Here is a 17,581-nt window from a genome sequence, read left to right on the forward strand (position 1 = left end):
AAACTGCAACTAATCCAGAAAGCTGGACACAAGTCCATAGCAGTGAAACATCCCTGAGAGGGGATCATGAATCCAGTCTGTAAGGAGTGAGTATGCTTTCTCCCAACTTGCAGCTTTTAGCAGTAACCACAAGTTAGGAATGCACTTTAGGTCTGTATATCTGATACAGAGGCTATCAGCAGCTTGATTTCAGATGGCCCCATCAGAGAATGAGCCCTTTTCTGTGGGCATCTGCAAGTGATTTATATCTTCCAGCCATAATCCATGACGTTTTCAGTTTATGGCTTCACAGAGGGTGTCTTAAATCTTCAACAGTCCACAAGTCAAAGTCCTGTTCACTGAGCATATGCCTGCTTTAGTTCAGCACAGCTTGTGTTGAGGTTTAAATAGCCCAATGTCAGACAATATCAGGTTTCAACTTAGAGTTAGATCCAAGCAATTAGGATTTGTGAATTCAGGATTCCAAAAAAACCAGTGACTTTTCTCGAGCAGTGGCAAAGCCAAGATGCTGCAGACCAGTTGTGTTTTAAGTCCAAGTGACAAGCAAGACTTTTCTAATCCCCTTTTATTTTGTCAGTCTTAGAGTTCAGATTAATCCACTCAGTAATATGCACATCATGCTGGAAAATCATCAGCCTTTCAGGGTCAGACATCTGATTTCACAAGAGCTCAGTAGCAACTAAAAACTGCTTTTTAAAACTCCAGAAGTGTATTTCTATTGGGAAATTTCTTATGTTTTCATGTTGTCTCCCTTTTCTCTGAGATGGCAATAAGTAGAAATAATAGTATCCATTATGGAGATTTATTTATTCAGTTTCCAGTACTCAAACAGTTCAAATTCTGATCCTTTCACCAGCAGTAAAAAGCAAGGAAATTGTGTCTCACTAACTTCAAAAAAATTTTTTTAAATTTATTTACATTTTATTTTTGGCTGCGTTGGGTCTTCATTGCAGCGAGCGGGGGCTACTCTTCATTGTGGTGTGCGGGTTTCTCCTTGCAGTGGCTTCTCTTGTTGTGGAGCTCGGGCTCTAGGCTTGCAGGCTTCAGTAGTTGTAGCTCGCGGGCTCTAGAGCACAGGCCCAGTAGTTGTGGCGCATGGGCTTAGTTGCTCCACAGCATGTGGGATCTTCCCGAATCAGGGCTGAAACCCATGTCCCATGCATTGGCAGGTGGATTCTTAACCACTGTGCCACCAGGGAAGTCTGTCACTAACTTTTTATTTTGCAACTTTTCCTGATTGATGTGATCCCTCTAGGATTTATGAAAGTACAAGCATATAATATTTTATATCTTTATTTATCATACATCCAAGTGCAATAGCCAAAGAATACAAAGCCATCTTTAAAACTTTCCCAGCCTCTTTTTTCTTATTATAAATTTATTCAAACTCCTAGCAATAAATTTAGCATTTACAATATTAACATTACAGTTGCTGGGAGTTCCTGACCGGAATGTAGGAGGCATGGAGAGGTTGCTGAAGCAGCAGTAGTTAGGCTGAAGAAACAGCTGGAATAGTTTCCTCTCCCTTGGTTATCTACAGCTTTCTCCAGCTCTGAGACCTAATGTAACTATTAATTCCTCCTGATTAGAGGAGAGACCAGCACAAACATTTAACATTTTTGGTCCACCCAAAATCTTACGTAGAACTTTTGGGCCTTTTCTCCTCTTATGTGGAGGCAAGAACAAAAACCAAAGTCATCATCCGTACTGGGCTTTTTCTCTCCTCACTTGGGTCAGCATGGCCAAAGCAGCTGGAAGATTTAATGAGGCAACTCTTGGGGTTGGATCTATCACTTTCAAATTTCACAGGTAACTTTTACCTTTCTCACAGCAGATAGCAACTCAGCTGCTGAGTCATACCATGGTTGATTTCATAGCCATGCAAGTAGCAGAGGTTCATCATACTACCACTTAATCCTTCCTTTTCTCAAACAGTGCTTTCACCATGTTTAATGAATCCCAACCAACCATGTCAGTGGTCTTAAGACCACCCCCAGGTTCAGTGATTGTTAGGAAGACTCATAGGACTCAGCATATAGTTGTATTCATGACTATCACTTATTACAGTGAAGGATACAAAGCAAAATGCAACAAAGGTGCATGTGGTAAAGTCCAGGGGAAACCAGGTACAAGTTTCCAAGCATCTTCTCCCAGTGGAACATATCCACTTAATTCCTCCAACAACTAATGGGGACAACACATGTGAAATGCTGTCTACCAGGGAAGCTTCCTTTTTTTGTTGTTGTTAATATTTATTTATTTGGTTACACCTGGTCTTAGTTGCGGCTCGCAGGCTCCTTAGTTGTGGCATGCTGGCTCCTTAGTTATGGCATGCAACTCTTAGTTGCGGCATACATGTGGGATCTAGTTCCCCGACCAGGGATCCAACCTGGGCCCCCTGCACTGGGAGCATGGAGTCTTATTCACTGTGCCACCAGGGAGGTCCCCAGGGAAGCTTCTTAAAGACTCAGTGCCCAGGGTTTTTACTGAAAGAGCTGGTCACAAAGGCAGCTTCTGCCTGAGGTGAACCAAAATTCCAGATCCTAGACAAAAAGCAAGTGTTGAACATAAATCAGATTTTTTACATAACAGTTTAGGCACAGTGAGCCATCCTTATCAGGAAATGGTGAGAACTCTCACAAAACCCAAGTTCCTATATGTCAGCCAAGGGCCAACCTTGCAACCATGTCTTCCTAAGGATAGTAGTTTCAGACTTGGTATAATTTCTGTGTGTATGTGTGTACTAGTAAAATACTGTATCAATGAGTTGAAGACGTATGACTGAATAATCTATACACATTAAGCTGCTGTGCTCATTTTTTCTCTTTATCACAGAAGAAAATAGTCTAATCTTAAATAACATAGAACTTGTTGCATAATATTAACTTATATCCATGATTCTGCCTTTTGAGAAATTAGAATTCAATAAGAAGCAGCTGAGACCTTTTAAAAATTTCATAGCATTTATGTTTACGTATATTTTTCTTATTATTTGATTAAATGTATTTTATGAACAATGTGTTGAGTTTGTATTAATAATATGATTTATCATGTAGAGTAATGCTTGTTCTCTGTGATTCCTGACTGGAAAAAGGAGCATAGTGTGATGGTGTTTCCTGCTTAAAGTATACTTCTAAACAGAAATAGTACTTGCTACAGTTAGTGGCCTCAGCACATTGTTTTTAAAAATCCTTGATCTCCTTGGAGTTACCGAAGGCTGCTCAATATGTAATCCTTTTAAGTTAAAGGATTCCTGTATGTCTTATCATGCCACACCAAAATTATGAGACCTACATTAATTAAAACCTTTCCAAATTTTAGCCTATTTAGCCATATTAATTAATAACCTTTAGGTTAGTTATATCTTTCTAAATCTAAGGTACTAAAATAATGTTTTGGTATTAAACTACATTTACTATTTGTTGCCCTTTTCTCATAACCTGTATCATTATTTTTCAGTAGGGGTACTGTTGGTGTTTTGGGTGGTTATAAGATTGTTCTGCATACTGTGACATGTTTATCACCTCTGGCCTTCACCCTCATAAACTCTAGTAGTGGATACTTTCTGTGTACTCCTCTCCCTGTGCCTCATTATTGAAAGAAAAAAAGCTCTCACTTCCACATGTCTGAGGCAGTACCTCCCTCAGTTGAGAACTGCTGCTTTAGATACATGTTGTTTGGTTTGACTCTGGTTTGTGAAATTGAGGCAAAAATTTAAAAATAAATTATTTTCAATTTGTGAGACTTTGTTTTTAAGAAAATTCATCTTTACTACAAATAATTTTTTTTAGTGTTTTTCTTGTTCCTAAGCTGGTTTTTATACTACTTTCTCCTGTTTTTTCTATCTCTTGTCTACCTCATCTCAATCAGTCTAAGCTGATTCATCCCTTTTGTGCCCGTTAAGTGTTGGTTTCCTTCAGAGTTCTGTTTTTTTTCTTATTCTTTTACCTGAGTTCTAATCTATTTAAGCAATGCAGATTATTCTCCAAACTTCGTACCCATGTGACCTATTGTTTCCTGCATACTTAAGTTCCGTAAGTACTCCAGATTTAGAGTGATGAAAATCTGTTATTTATAGTCTCAAACCAAAAATCTGGAAGCTGCCATCAACCCCCTGTTTTTTTACTTCTTCATATACACTTGATTACTAGATTTCATAGACTTTTAAGTACCTCTTGAATTTCTTTCCATCCCATCTGTCTTTTCCCCCCACTCTCTTCCCTGAATGATTACAGTAGTCCCGTACCTTCTTTGTTGTATTTCTAGTTATCTATTGCCACACAACAAATTACCCTGAAGATTAGCAGCTTAAAAGTACAAACATTTATTATCTCACAGTTTCTGAAGGTCTGGAATCTAGTTGCAGCTTAATTGGGTCTTTCTAGCTCAGGATCTCTTAAGAAGTTGCAGTCAAGCTCTAGGCAAAAGAACTAGGCCTATATTCACCTAGGAGTGAAAGATCTTCAAAGCTTACTCATGCAATTGTTGGCAGGCCTCAGTTCTTCACTAGCTGCTCAGTTCCTCACTGTGTAGAACCCTCCATAAAGCTGTTTACTGTGTGGCAGCTTGCTTTCCCCAGAGCAAAAGAGAGTGTTCCCAAGACAGAAGTCATGGTGTTTTATAACATAATTTTGCCATTATTTCTTTTCTTTTTTTTTTAAAAATTGGAGTATAGCTGATTTACAATGTTGTGTTAGTTTCAGGTGTACAGCAAAGTGGATCAGTTATACATATACATATATCCATTTTTTTTTAAGATTCTTTTCCCATATAGACCATCTTAGAGTATTGAGTAGAGTTTCCTATACTATACAGCAGGTTATTATTAGTTATTTATCTTACATATAGACCTTCATTTCTTCTGTATGCTGTTGATCACACAGACAAATGCTTTGTACACTGTATACTGTACAGTGCTTTGTACACTATACATGGGTATGAATACCATCCAGGAGATGGTGGTCATTGGGGGCCATCCTAGAGACTGTGCCTTCAGAGGAAATAGATGATGCAAGGTTTAGAAGATAGCTCAAAAAGCATTCTAGCTTATATCATTAGAGAGGAATAAAATGAAAGAGACTACTTTGAAAATGAAATAGTCAAAATAAAGTCCTTTGAAATAAAAAATAAAAGAGCTAAATAAAAAAAGATTGAATTAGTAATACAAAAAATAAAACCAAAGAGTTTTCCCTGAATGTAGAGCAAAGTATGGAAAATTAAATAAAAATGAAGACATACTGAGGAGAGCTCTAGAATTGGGCTAACTTAAACTTAAAAGGGGTTCCAGAAGGAGAGGACAGAAAGTAGAGGAGAGGATATAGCCCCAAAGGATAAGAAGAAAATTTCCCGGGGCTGAAATCTTGTATCTCTCCACCGAACCCTCCAGATCTTCATACTGAAAGTGCTAAAAACCATGCCTACTCATGTCCTTAATTTAAGAATTCCAAGGATAAATACAATAATCTAATTGTTGGAGGGAAAGTTACCTTTCAAGCGAAACAGACTGTCCACACTCTTTTCATTGGCCAAATTGGATGCAGGAGGCTGACGCAGTTTTCTTTAAATATTTAAAGGGGAGGGGATTAAGCGCACCACATAAAGGAGCTCCAGAAACAGGCACAAGCCGCGGCTGTCGGCATGGACATTAAAGACGGGTGTGGGACGCTAGGGTTGCTGCTGCCTCTACCAAGAGGCCTGTGTGCGAGTACAGGTCACTCTCCACACCGCCCTTTCCTAGAGCTCGTGCAGCCCGCCACTGCCGGGGTCCCGGGATCCAGGGACAGCTTCCCTGGGAGAACGCTTGTCACGCCTTGGGCCGGTGTAGTGTCACGCCGGCCTCAGCCGCTGTGGGCTTACCCCGCATCCATGCCCCTCCTCCCCCCAGCCTGTGCCAGAGCCCCCGAATCAGCTGCTCCTTTAACCCCATCCTGTCTGAGCGAAGGGCAGACGCCCTCGGACGACCTACATGCAGAGGCGGGGCCAAGTCAAAAGCTGAACCCCCAGAGCTGTGCGAACAAAGAGGAGAGGGGGAGGTCTCTCCCAGCAGCCTCAGAAGCAGCGGATTAAAGCTCCACAATCAACTTGAAGTGCCCTGCATCTGTGGAAAACCTGAATAGACAACGAATCATCCCAAGTTGAGTAGGTAGACTGTGGGAGCAAGAAATACTATTATTTTCCCTTTTTTTCTTTTTGTGAGTGTGTATGTGTGTGCTGCTGTGTGAGATTTTGTCTGTATAGCTTTGCTTGCACCATTTGTCCTAGGGTTAGACCGAACCGATTTTCTTTGTTTTTTTTTAATAGAAATTTTTCTTCTTAATAATTATTTTTTATTTTAATAACTATAATATATCCTACTTTATTTTGTCTTCTCCCTTTCTTTCTTCCTTTCTTCCTTCCCTCCTTCCCTCCTTTCTTCCTTCCTTCCTCCCTTCTTTCCTCCCTTTCTTCCTCCCTTTCTTCCTCTCCTCCTTCCATTCTTCCTTCTTTCCTTTCTTCCTTCCTCCCTTCCTTCCTTCCCTCCCTCCCTCCTTCCTTCCTTTATTCACTTTCTATTTTTTCTCCGGTTTATGTTGAGCCATGTGGATTAAAGGCTCTTGGCGCTCCAGCTGGGTGTCAGGGCTCTGTCTCTGAGGTGGGAGAACCAACCTCAGGACACTGGTCCACAAGAGACCTCCCAGTACCACGCAATATCAAATGGCGAAAATCTCCCAGAGATCTCCATCTCAATACCAAGACTCAGCTTCACTCAAGGACCAGCAACGAACAATGCTGGACACCCTATGCCCGGCAAAGAGCAAGACAGGTCTATAGCCCCATCCATTAGCAGAGAAGCTGCCTAAAATCATAATAAGGCTACCAACATCCCCAAACACACCACCAGACGTGGACCTGCCCACCAGAAAGACAAGATCCAGCCTCATCCACCAGAACAGATGAACTAGTCCCACCAACCAGGAAACCTACTCAACCCACTGAACCAACCTTAGCCACTGGGGACAGCCGCCCAAAACAACGGAAACTACGAACCTACAGCCTGCAAAAAGGAGACCCCAAACACAGTAAGATAAGGAAAATGAGAAGACAGAAAAACAGCAGATGAAGGAGCAAGATAAAAACACACCAGACCTAACAAATGAAGAGGAAATAGGCAGTCTACCTGAAAAAGAATTCAGAATAATGATAGTAAAGATGATTCAAAATCTTGGAAATAGAATAGACAAATTGCAAGAAACAGTTAACAAGAACCTAGAAGAAATAAAGAGGAAGCAAGCAACGATGAGCAACACAATAAATGAAATGAAAAATACTCTAGACGGGATCAGTAGCAGAATAACTGAGGCAGAAGGACGGATAAGTGACCTGGAAGATAAAATAGTGGAAATAACTACTGCAGAACAGAATAAAGAAAAAAGAATGAAAAGAACTGAGGACAGTCTCAGAGACCTCTGGTACAACATTAAATGCACCAACATTCGAATTATAGGGGTCGCCGAAGAAGAAGAGAAAAAGAAAGGGACTGAGAAAATATTTGAAGAGATTATAGTTGAAAACTTCCCTAATATAGGAAAAGAAATAGTCAATCAAGTCCAGGAAGCACAGAGAGTCCCATACAGGATAAACCCAAGGATAAACACGCCAAGACACATAATAATCAAACTATCAAAAATTAAATACAAATAAAACATATCAAAAGCAGCAAGGGAAAAACAACAAATAACACACAAGGGAATCTCCATAAGGTTAACATCTGATCTTTCAGCAGAAACCCTACAAGCCAGAAGGAAGTGGCAGGACATATTTAAAGTGATGAAGGAAAAAACCTACAACCAAGCTTACTCTACCCAGCAAGAATTTCATTCAGATTTGATGGAGAAATTAAAACCTTTACAGACAAGCAAAAGCTGAGAGAGTTCAGCACCACCAAACCAGCTTTAAAACAAATGCTAAAGGAACTTCTCTAGGCAAGAAACACAAGAGAAGGAAAAGACCTACAAGAACAACCCGAAACAATTAAGTAAATGGTAATAGGAACATACATATCGATAATTACCTTAAATGTAAATGGATTAAATGCTCCCACCAAAAGACACAGACTGGCTGAATGGATACAAAAACAAGACCCATATATATGCTGTCTATAAGAGACACACTTCAGACCTAGGGACACACTGAAAGTGAGGGGATGGAAAAAGATATTCCATGCAGATGGAAATCAGAAGAAAGCTGGAGTAGCAATTCTCATATCAGACAAAATAGACTTTAAAATAAAAACCATTACAAGAGACAAAGAAGGACACTACATAATGATCAAGGGATCGATCCATGAAGAAGATATAACAATTGTAAATATTTATGCACCCAACATAGGAGCACCTCAATACATAAGGCAAATACTAACAGCCTTAAAAGGGGAAATCGACAGTAACACAATTATAATGGGGGACTTTAACAACCCACTTTCACCAATGGACAGATCATCCAAAATGAAAATAAATAAGGAAACACAAGCTTTAAATCATACATTACAGAAGATGGACTTACTTGATATTTATAGGACATTCCATCCAAAAACAACAGAATACACATTTTTCTCAAGTGCTCATGGAACATTCTCCAGGATAGATCATATATTGGATCACAAATCTAGCCTTGGCAAATTGAAGAAAATTGAAATTGTATCAAGTATCTTTTCCAACCACAACTCTATGAGACTAGATATCAGTTACAGGAAAAGATCTGTAAAAATACGAACACATGGAGGCTGAACAATACACTACTTAATAACGAAGTGATCACTGAAGAAATCAAAGAGGAAATCAAAAAATACTTAGAAACAAATGACAACGGAGACACAACGACACCAAACCTATGGGATACAGCAAAAGCAGTTCTAAGAGGGAAGTTTATAGCAATAAATTCATACCTTAAGAAACAGGAAACATCTCGAATAAACAACCTAACTTTGCACCTAAAGCAATTAGAGAAAGAAGAACAAAAAACCCCCAAAGTTAGCAGAAGGAAAGAAATCATAAAGATCAGATCAGAAATAAATAAAAAAGAAATGAAGGAAACAATAGCAAAGATCAATAAAAGTAAAAGCTGGTTCTTTGAGAAGATAAATAAAATTGATAAACCATTAGCCAGACTCATCAAGAAAAAAAGGGAGAAGACTCAATAGAATTAGAAATGAAAATGGAGAAGTAACAACTGACACTGCAGAAATAGAAAAGATTATTAGAGATTACTACAAGCAACTCTATGCCAATAAAATGGACAACCTGGAAGAAATGGACAAATTCTTAGAAATGCACAAGCTGCCGATACTGAACCAGGAAGAAATAGAAAATATGAACAGACCAATCACAAGCACTGAAATTGAAACTGTGATTCAAAATCTTCCAACAAACAAAAGCCCAGGACCAGATGGCTTCACAGGCGAATTCTATCAAACGTTTAGAGAAGAGCTAACACCTATCCTTCTCAGACTCTTCCAAAAGATAGCAGAGGGAGGAACACACTCAAACTCATTCTATGAGGCCACCAGCACCCTGATACCAAAAACAGACAAAGACGTCACAAAGAAAGAAAACTACAGGCCAATATCACTGATGAACATAGATGCAAAAATCCTCAACAAAATACTAGCAAACAGAATCCAACAGCACATTAAAAGGATCATACACCATGATCAAGTGGGGTTTACTCCAGGAATGCAAGGATTCTTCAATATATGCAAATCAATCAACGTGATACACCATATCAACAAACTGAAGGAGAAAAACCATATGATCATCTCAATAGATGCAGAGAAAGCGTTTGACAAAATTCAACACCCATTTATGATAAAAAAGCCTGCAGAAAGTAGGCATAGAGAGAACTTTCCTCAACATAATAAAGGCCATATATGACAAACCCAAAGCCAGCATTGTTCTCAATAGTGAAAAACTGAAACCATTTCCACTAAGATCAGGAACGAGACAAGGTTGCCCACTCTCACCACTCTTATTCACCTAGTTTTGGAAGTTCTAGCCACAGCAATTAGAGAAAAAAAAGAAATAAAAGGAATCCAAATCGGAAAAGAAGTAGTAAAGCTGTCACTGTTTGCAGATGACATGATACTATACATAGAGAATCCTTAGGATGCTACCAGAAAACTACTAGAGCTAATCAATGAATTTAGTAAAGTAGCAGGATACAAAATTAATGCACAGAAAGCTCTGGCATTCTTATACACTAATGATGAAAAATCTGAGAGTGAAATTAAGAAAACACTCCCATTTACCATTGCAACAAAAAGAATAAAATATCTAAGAATAAACCTACCGAAGGAGACAAAAGACCTGTATGCAGAAAACTATAAGACAGTGATGAAAGAAATTAAAGATGATACAAATAGTGGAGAAATATACCATGTTCTTGGATTGCAAGAATCAATATTGTGAAAATGACTCTACTACCCAAAGCAATCTACAGATTCCATGCAATCCCTATCAAATTACCACTGGCATTTTTTTTTACAGAACTAGAACAAAAAATTTCACAATTTGTATGGAAACACAAAAGACCCCGAATAGCCAAAGCAATCTTCAGAACAAAAAATGGAGCAGGAGGAATCAGGCTCCCTGACTTCAGACTATACTACAAGGCCACAGTACTCAAGACAAGTATGGTACTGGCACAAAAACAGAAATATAGATCAATGGAACAGGATAGAAAGCTCAGAGATAAACCCACACACATATGGTCACGTTATCTTTGATAAAGGAGGGAAATATATACAGTGGAGAAAAGACAGCCTCTTCAATAAGTGGTGTTGGGAAAACTGGACAGCTACTTGTAAAAGTATGAAATTAGAACACTCCCTAACACCACACACAAAAATAAACTCAAAATGGGTTAAAGACCTAAATGTAAGGCCAGACACTATCAAACTCTTAGAGGAAAACATAGGCAGAACACTCTATGATGTAAATCACAGCAAGATCCTTTTTGACCCATCTCCTAGAGAAATGGAAATAAAACCAAAAATAAACAAATGGGGCCTAATGAAACTTAAAAGCTTTTTTACAGCACAGGATACCATAAACAAGACCAAAAGACAACCCTCAGAATGGGAGAAAATATTTGCAAATGAAGCAACTGACAAGGGATTAATCTCCAAAATTTATAAGCAACTCATGCAGCTCAATAACAAAACAAACAACCCAATCCAAAAATGGGCAGAAGAACTAAATAGACATTTCTCCAACGAAGATATACAGATTGCCAACAAACACATGAAAGAATGCTCAACCTCATTAATCATTAGAGAAATGCAAATCAAAACTACAATGAGATATCATCTCACACCGGTCAGATTGGCCATCATCAAAAACTCTAGAAACAGTAAATCCTGGAGAGGGTGTGGAGGAAAGGGAACCCTCTTGCACTGCTGGTGGGAATGTAAAATGATACAGCCACTATGGAGAACAGTATGGGGGTTTCTTAAAAAACTACAGATAGAACTACCATACGATCCCGCAATCCCACTACTGGGCATATACCCTGAGAAAACCATAATTCAAAAAGAGTCGTGTACCAAAATGTTTATTGCAGCTCTGTTTACAATAGCCAGGACATGGAAGCAACCTAAGTGTCCATCAGCAGATGAATGGATAAAGAAGATGTGGCACATATATACAATGGAATATTACTCAGCCATAAAAAGAAATGAAACTGAGTTATTTGTAATGAGGTGGATAGACCTGGAGTGTGTCATACAGTGTGAAGTAAGTCTGAAGGAGAAAAACAAATACCATATGCTAACACATATATATGGAATCTAAGAAAAATAATGTCATGAAGAGATTAGTGGTAGGACAGGAATAAAACACAGACCTACTAGAGCATGGACTTGAGGATATGGGGAGGGGGAAGGGTGGGCTGTGACGAAGTGAGAGAGTGGCAGGGACATATATACACTACCAAATGTAAATTATATAGCTAGTGGGAAGCTGCTGCATAGCACAGGGAGATCACCTCTGTGCTTTGTGACCACCTAGAGGGGTGGGATAGGGAGGGTAGGAGGGAGGGTGACGCAAGAGGGAAGAGATATGGTAACATATGTATATGTGTAACTGATTCATTTTGTTGTAAAGGAGAAACTAACACACTGTTGTAAAACAGTTATACTCCAATAAAGATGTTTAAAAAAATTCAGGAAATGACAAGGATGCCTACTCTAAAAAATATATATATTTAAAGGGGAATTATTTTGAACTTCGTAGTCTCCACCTAGTCAAGTTTTCAATCATGTTTAAGGCGAGATGAACATATTTTCAGACAAGTAAGTATTTAGAAGATTTAAGGATCCTGCAGAAATGAAACAGATACCCTTTCCTCCACTATTACCAACACTGACCATTAAAGAAATTGAACTTTACTGAACTAAACTGAAGGAGGTACTGTTGAACTAGGAATCCTGTCCATGAAATGAATATGAATAGAAAAAAGCAGACACTGTCTATCCAAAACTATTAAAAAGTACAATTTGAAACATTTTAGCTTATAAAAATTGTCCCACCCAACCAACTGTGAAGTCGAACACAAATACAGCACTCTGAAGTGAGTTCAGTATCCTCACACAACCATGTGGGGTTATAAAACAAACTCGAACTGAAAATTCAAAAGGAGAGAAATCAACAAAAGTGGAGGAAATAATGAAATGAAAATTGAACTCAGAAAACAAATAGAACAAGACAAAATCATAACAGAAATCGATCATCTCAGTAGATGAAGAAAAAACAGATAACCTTTCCAAAATAAAACAGAAAAATGAAAATATTATTCTTTAAACTGATAAAGATCATCTGTAAATAATCTAGCAGCAATATCCCAGTAATAGTATGTTGGAAGCATTCCATTTAAATTGGGAATAAGAGCCCAGTCTCCCAGCCTCTCTTGGGAGAATGAGGCAGCTTGAGGGCTGTGGCTGAGTTGCGGTTGCTGGGTGACAAGTCGGAGCTGGGACAGGTATAATGGCAGAAACTGTTTCTCCACTGAATCACTTTGTGCTGGCTAAGAAGGCAATTACAGCAATCTTTGACCAGTTACTGGAGTTTGTTACAGAAGGATCACATTTTGTTGAAGCAATGTACAAGAATCCAGAATTTCACCAAGTAGCTACTGAGGATGATCTGATAGAAATACAGAGGTATAAAAATAAGCTTTCCATCATTGGTGAGGTGGTGTCTCGGAGACACATGGAAGTGGCATTTTTTGGCAGGACAAGCAGTGGGAAGAGCTCTGTTATTGCCATGTTTGGGATCAAGTCCTCCCCAGTGGAATTGGACATACAACCAGTTGCTTCCTGAGTGTTGAAGAAACAGATGGAGATAAAAGCCTGTTTCATGACAGAAGGGTCACATGAAAAAAAGAATGTGAAGACAGTTAATCAGCTGGCCCATGCCCTTCAGATGGACAAAAACTTGAAAGCTGGCTGTCTTGTACATGTGTTTTGGCCAGAGGGAAATTGTGCCCTCTTGAGAGATGACCTGGTTTTACTGGATAGTCCAGGTACAAATGTCACTACAGAGGTGGATAGCTGGATTGATAAGTTTTGCTTAGATGCTGATGTCTTCATTTTGGTTGTAAACTCCAAATCAACTCTAATGAACACGGAAAAACAGTTTTTTCACAAGGTAAATGAGCGACTTTCCAAGCCTAATGTTTCTATTCTGAATAATCTTTGGGATGCCTCTGCATCAGAGCCAGAATATATGGAAAATGTATGCAGACAGCTTATGGAAAGATGCCTACATTTCTTGGTGGAGGAGCTCAAAGTTGTGGATCCTTTAGAAGCATGGAATCGTATCTTTTTTGTTTCTGCAAAGCAAGTTCTTAGTGCTAGAAAGCACAAAGCCCAGGGGATGCCAGAAGGTGGTTGGGCACTTGCAGAAGGATTTCAGGCAAGATTACAGGAGTTTCAGAATTTTGAACAAATCTTTGAAGAGTGTATCTTACAGTCAGCAGTGAAAACAAAGTTTGAACAGTGCACTATCAGAGCTAAACAGATACTAGAAACTGAAAAATATAATGGATTCAATAAACATGTCAGCAGCAGAGAAAAGGGTTTATTCAGTAGAAGAGAGGGAAGACCAAATTGATAGACTGGACTTTCTCTGAAACCAGATGAACCTTTTAACACTGGATGTTAAGAAAATAATCAGGGAGGTTTCAGAGGAGGTTGCAAATAAGGTTTCATGTGTGATGACAGATGAAATTTGTTGACCCTGTTTTTGTTGATGAATTTTGTTCTGAGTTTCATCCTACTCCAAGTATATTGAAAGTATATAAAAATGAGGTAAATAAGCACATAGAAGATGGAATGGGGAGAAATTTGGCTGGTCAGTGCACCAATGAATTCAATGCTTCAATGCTTCAATCCCAGCAAGAAATTATTGAAAATTTGAAGTCATTACTTCCAGCTGGTATGCAGAATAAACTACATACACTGATTCCTTGCAGGAAATTTGATCTCAGCTGTTACCTAAATTGCCATAAGTTATGTTCAGATTTTCAAGAGGATGTTGTATTTCATTTTTCCTTGGGCTAGTCTTCCCTTGTCCATCGTTTCTTGGGCCCTACAGATGCTCAGCGGGTACTTCTGGGATTATCAGAGCCTATCTTTCAGCTTTCCAGATCTTTAGCTTCTACTCCCACTGCTCCTACCAATCCAGTGTCACAGGAAGAACTCATGGTTACCTTAATAACAGCATTAGCTTCTCTTACATCTAGAACTTCTATGGGCATCGTTGTTGGAGGAGTGATTTGGAAAACTGTAGGCTGGAAACTCATATCTGTTTCATTAAGTATGTGTGGAGCTTTGTATCTTTATGAAAGGCTGACTTGGGCCACCCGTGCCAAGGAGAGAGCCTTTAAACAGCAATTTCTGAATTATGAAACTGAAAAACTGCAAATAATTGTTAGCTTCACAAGAGCCAACTGCAGCCATCAAGTACAACAGGAAATGGCAACCACTTTTGCCCGCCTGTGCCAACAGGCTGATACTACACAAAGACATCTAGAAGAGGAAATTTCTAGATTATCCAAAGAAATAGATCAATTGGAGAAAATATAAAACAATTCAAAGTGCTTAAGAAATAAAGCTGTTCAACTTGAAAACAAGCAGGAGAATTTTACTAAGCAGTTTCTACATTCAAGCAATGAAGAAGAATCTTAACAATAGAGATTACTTTGGTGATCATGATAGGAGAAAATGGAACTTGGAAGATTGGGACAGTTATTTTTATGAAGTGACTTTAAATATGAATTCTATTAACTATAACTAAATAGCAAATCCTTGAGTAGATCCTGGTATTGATCTATCTCAGGGTGTTTGCATTTCTGAAAAGTGTTGTGATGTCTCTTTTAGTTTTAATTTTAGATAAAGAAAAATCCTTTGATACGAGAAAATGATGAATTAATTTAAAGCAAAAGCACCAACTCTGTGACTCCTGAGGGGTGGGGCCTTTCTCTTAATTAGGGCTCTCTTTGTTTTTGATTCTGAAAAACTCTGCTTCCTGGCATCCAGGAGTTAGAGAATGCTCCTTTTGTCTTCTTTCTCAAAATGAATTTTTGATGCCTACTTCGACGGAAATAGTCACATTTTTGTTTTATAAACTGCATTGCTCTAACCACGAAGGAGTGTGGAAATGTTCTTGAATGTATTATTTATGCAGGTTACAATCACTTTTGCCATCCTGGCAGGTGTGTAAACCACTAATAAATAATACTGTTTTTACTCTCTCTTTTATTCCCATTAAAACTGATGTAAAACAGTAAAAAAAAATAAAAATAAAATAGGGAATAAGACAAAGTATCTGCACACTTCATTTTAATTTCCTCTAGGTTTAGAAATTTGTTGCCATAGAATTGTAAGTAGTATACTTATATTTTATATGTGGTCATATCTCATTTTTTTATCCCTAATACTACATATTTTCTTTAATATCCATATTAAGGAGTTGATCCATTTTATAGGTCTTTTCACATAATCAAGCTATAAAAGTTACTTTGATATGATACATCAAAACATATTGGATCCAACTGTGCCCTTCTTAAATGCTAAGGAGTTCATAGCCTTCGATGCATATGTTAGACAAAAAAAGCTAAAAGTGCATGGTCTAAGTAAACCTGAAGAAAGTAGAAGGAAGGAAAGACAAAAAAGGAAAAACAAAAGACAGAATTAATGAAATACAAAATAATTGTGAATAGAGAAAAGAAAAAAGGTAAAAATTTGTTATTTGGAAAGAATAATATTTATTGCATTTTTGTTTATTATTATAATTTGCTTCCTTATCAGTGTTTTCTTCCTAGTCTCTTCAATTTATTTTGTCCTTTGTCTGATTTCTTAGTTCTTTTATTGAATTCTTAATTTTAAAATTCTTTTTAATATTTTTCTTTACAATGAAAGCTTTCAAGCTACACATTTTTTTCTTAATATTGCTTTTATTGTCACCATAGTTTCTATGGTATTCAGGGTTTTCCTTTTTATTTCTTTCTTACAGATTGTATTTTAAAAATTTTTTAAATTTAGCTTTTGGCTGCATTGGGTCTTTGTTGCTGTACATGGGCTATCTCTAGTTGTGGCAAGCATGGGCTACTCTTCGTTGTGGTGCGTGGGCTTCTCATTGGCATGGCGTCTCTTGTTGCAGTGGCTTCTCTTGTTGTGGAGCATAGCTCTAGGCATGTGGGCTCAGTTGTTGCAGCACGTGGGCCCCAGAGCATGCAGGCTTCAGTAGTTGCGGCACATGGGCTCTAGGGCGTGCGGGCTTCAGTAGTTGTATCGTGTGGGCTCAGTAGTTACGGCTCTTGCGCTTTAGAGCACAGGATCAGTAGTTGTGGTGCATGGGCTTAGTTACTCTGTGGCATGGGGATCTTCCCAGACCAGGGCTCGAACCCGTGTCCCCTGCATTGGCAGGGGGACCTCAACCACTGCGCCACTAGGGAAGTCCCTTTATTTCTTTCTTGATTGTTAGTAATTTTTCTTTTTGTTTTTTGTTTTCCTTTAATCCATTATCTAGGAGCTTAAATTTCTAGATAGTGAAATTTTTAATTATTTATTTATGGATTATAATCAGAGAAATAGCCTATAAAATTATCTTTTAAAAATTTTGTATGTATGCATGTACTCTTAGGAAAAAATTATCTTTTTGTGAGTTGCAAGAATCTCTATCTAATAAATCATAGCCATTAATTGTATTTTTTTTTTTGGCCGTGCCATACGGCTTGTGGGATCTAAGTTCCCTGACCAGGGATTAAACCTGCATCTCCTGAGCTGGAAGGCAGATTCTTTCCCACTGGACCACAAGGGAAGTCCCCAGAATACCTATTTTTTGCACCAGGGTCACACTATTTCTTTTACTTTCTGTTTAACTTGAGGAAGTTGAAACCTTTGGAATACTTCTTACCTCTTCTTCTCTCATCCCTTCTGTCTGTCCTCTTGAAACCTTTAAAAAGTTTTTACTTCATCATTCTCCCACTCCCCAACCCCTTGATTTTTCTAATATAGTTACGTATTTTAAAAGAATTCCCTGGGGGA

General features: G+C 38.3%; 1 protein-coding gene and 1 pseudogene across 2 annotated transcripts in view; both read left to right on the forward strand.

Annotated features, from left to right (window-relative positions):
* The window catches only part of CUL5 (cullin 5), a 130,522-nt gene that overhangs the window by 21,621 nt on the left and 91,320 nt on the right, over window positions 1–17,581 (forward strand). The window lies entirely within an intron of this gene.
* LOC131760417 (mitofusin-1 pseudogene) lies at window positions 13,017–15,220 on the forward strand (annotated as a pseudogene).

The sequence above is a fragment of the Kogia breviceps genome, chromosome 7, assembly GCF_026419965.1.
Source record: "Kogia breviceps isolate mKogBre1 chromosome 7, mKogBre1 haplotype 1, whole genome shotgun sequence".
Classification (NCBI taxonomy): Eukaryota; Metazoa; Chordata; class Mammalia; order Artiodactyla; family Physeteridae; genus Kogia; species Kogia breviceps.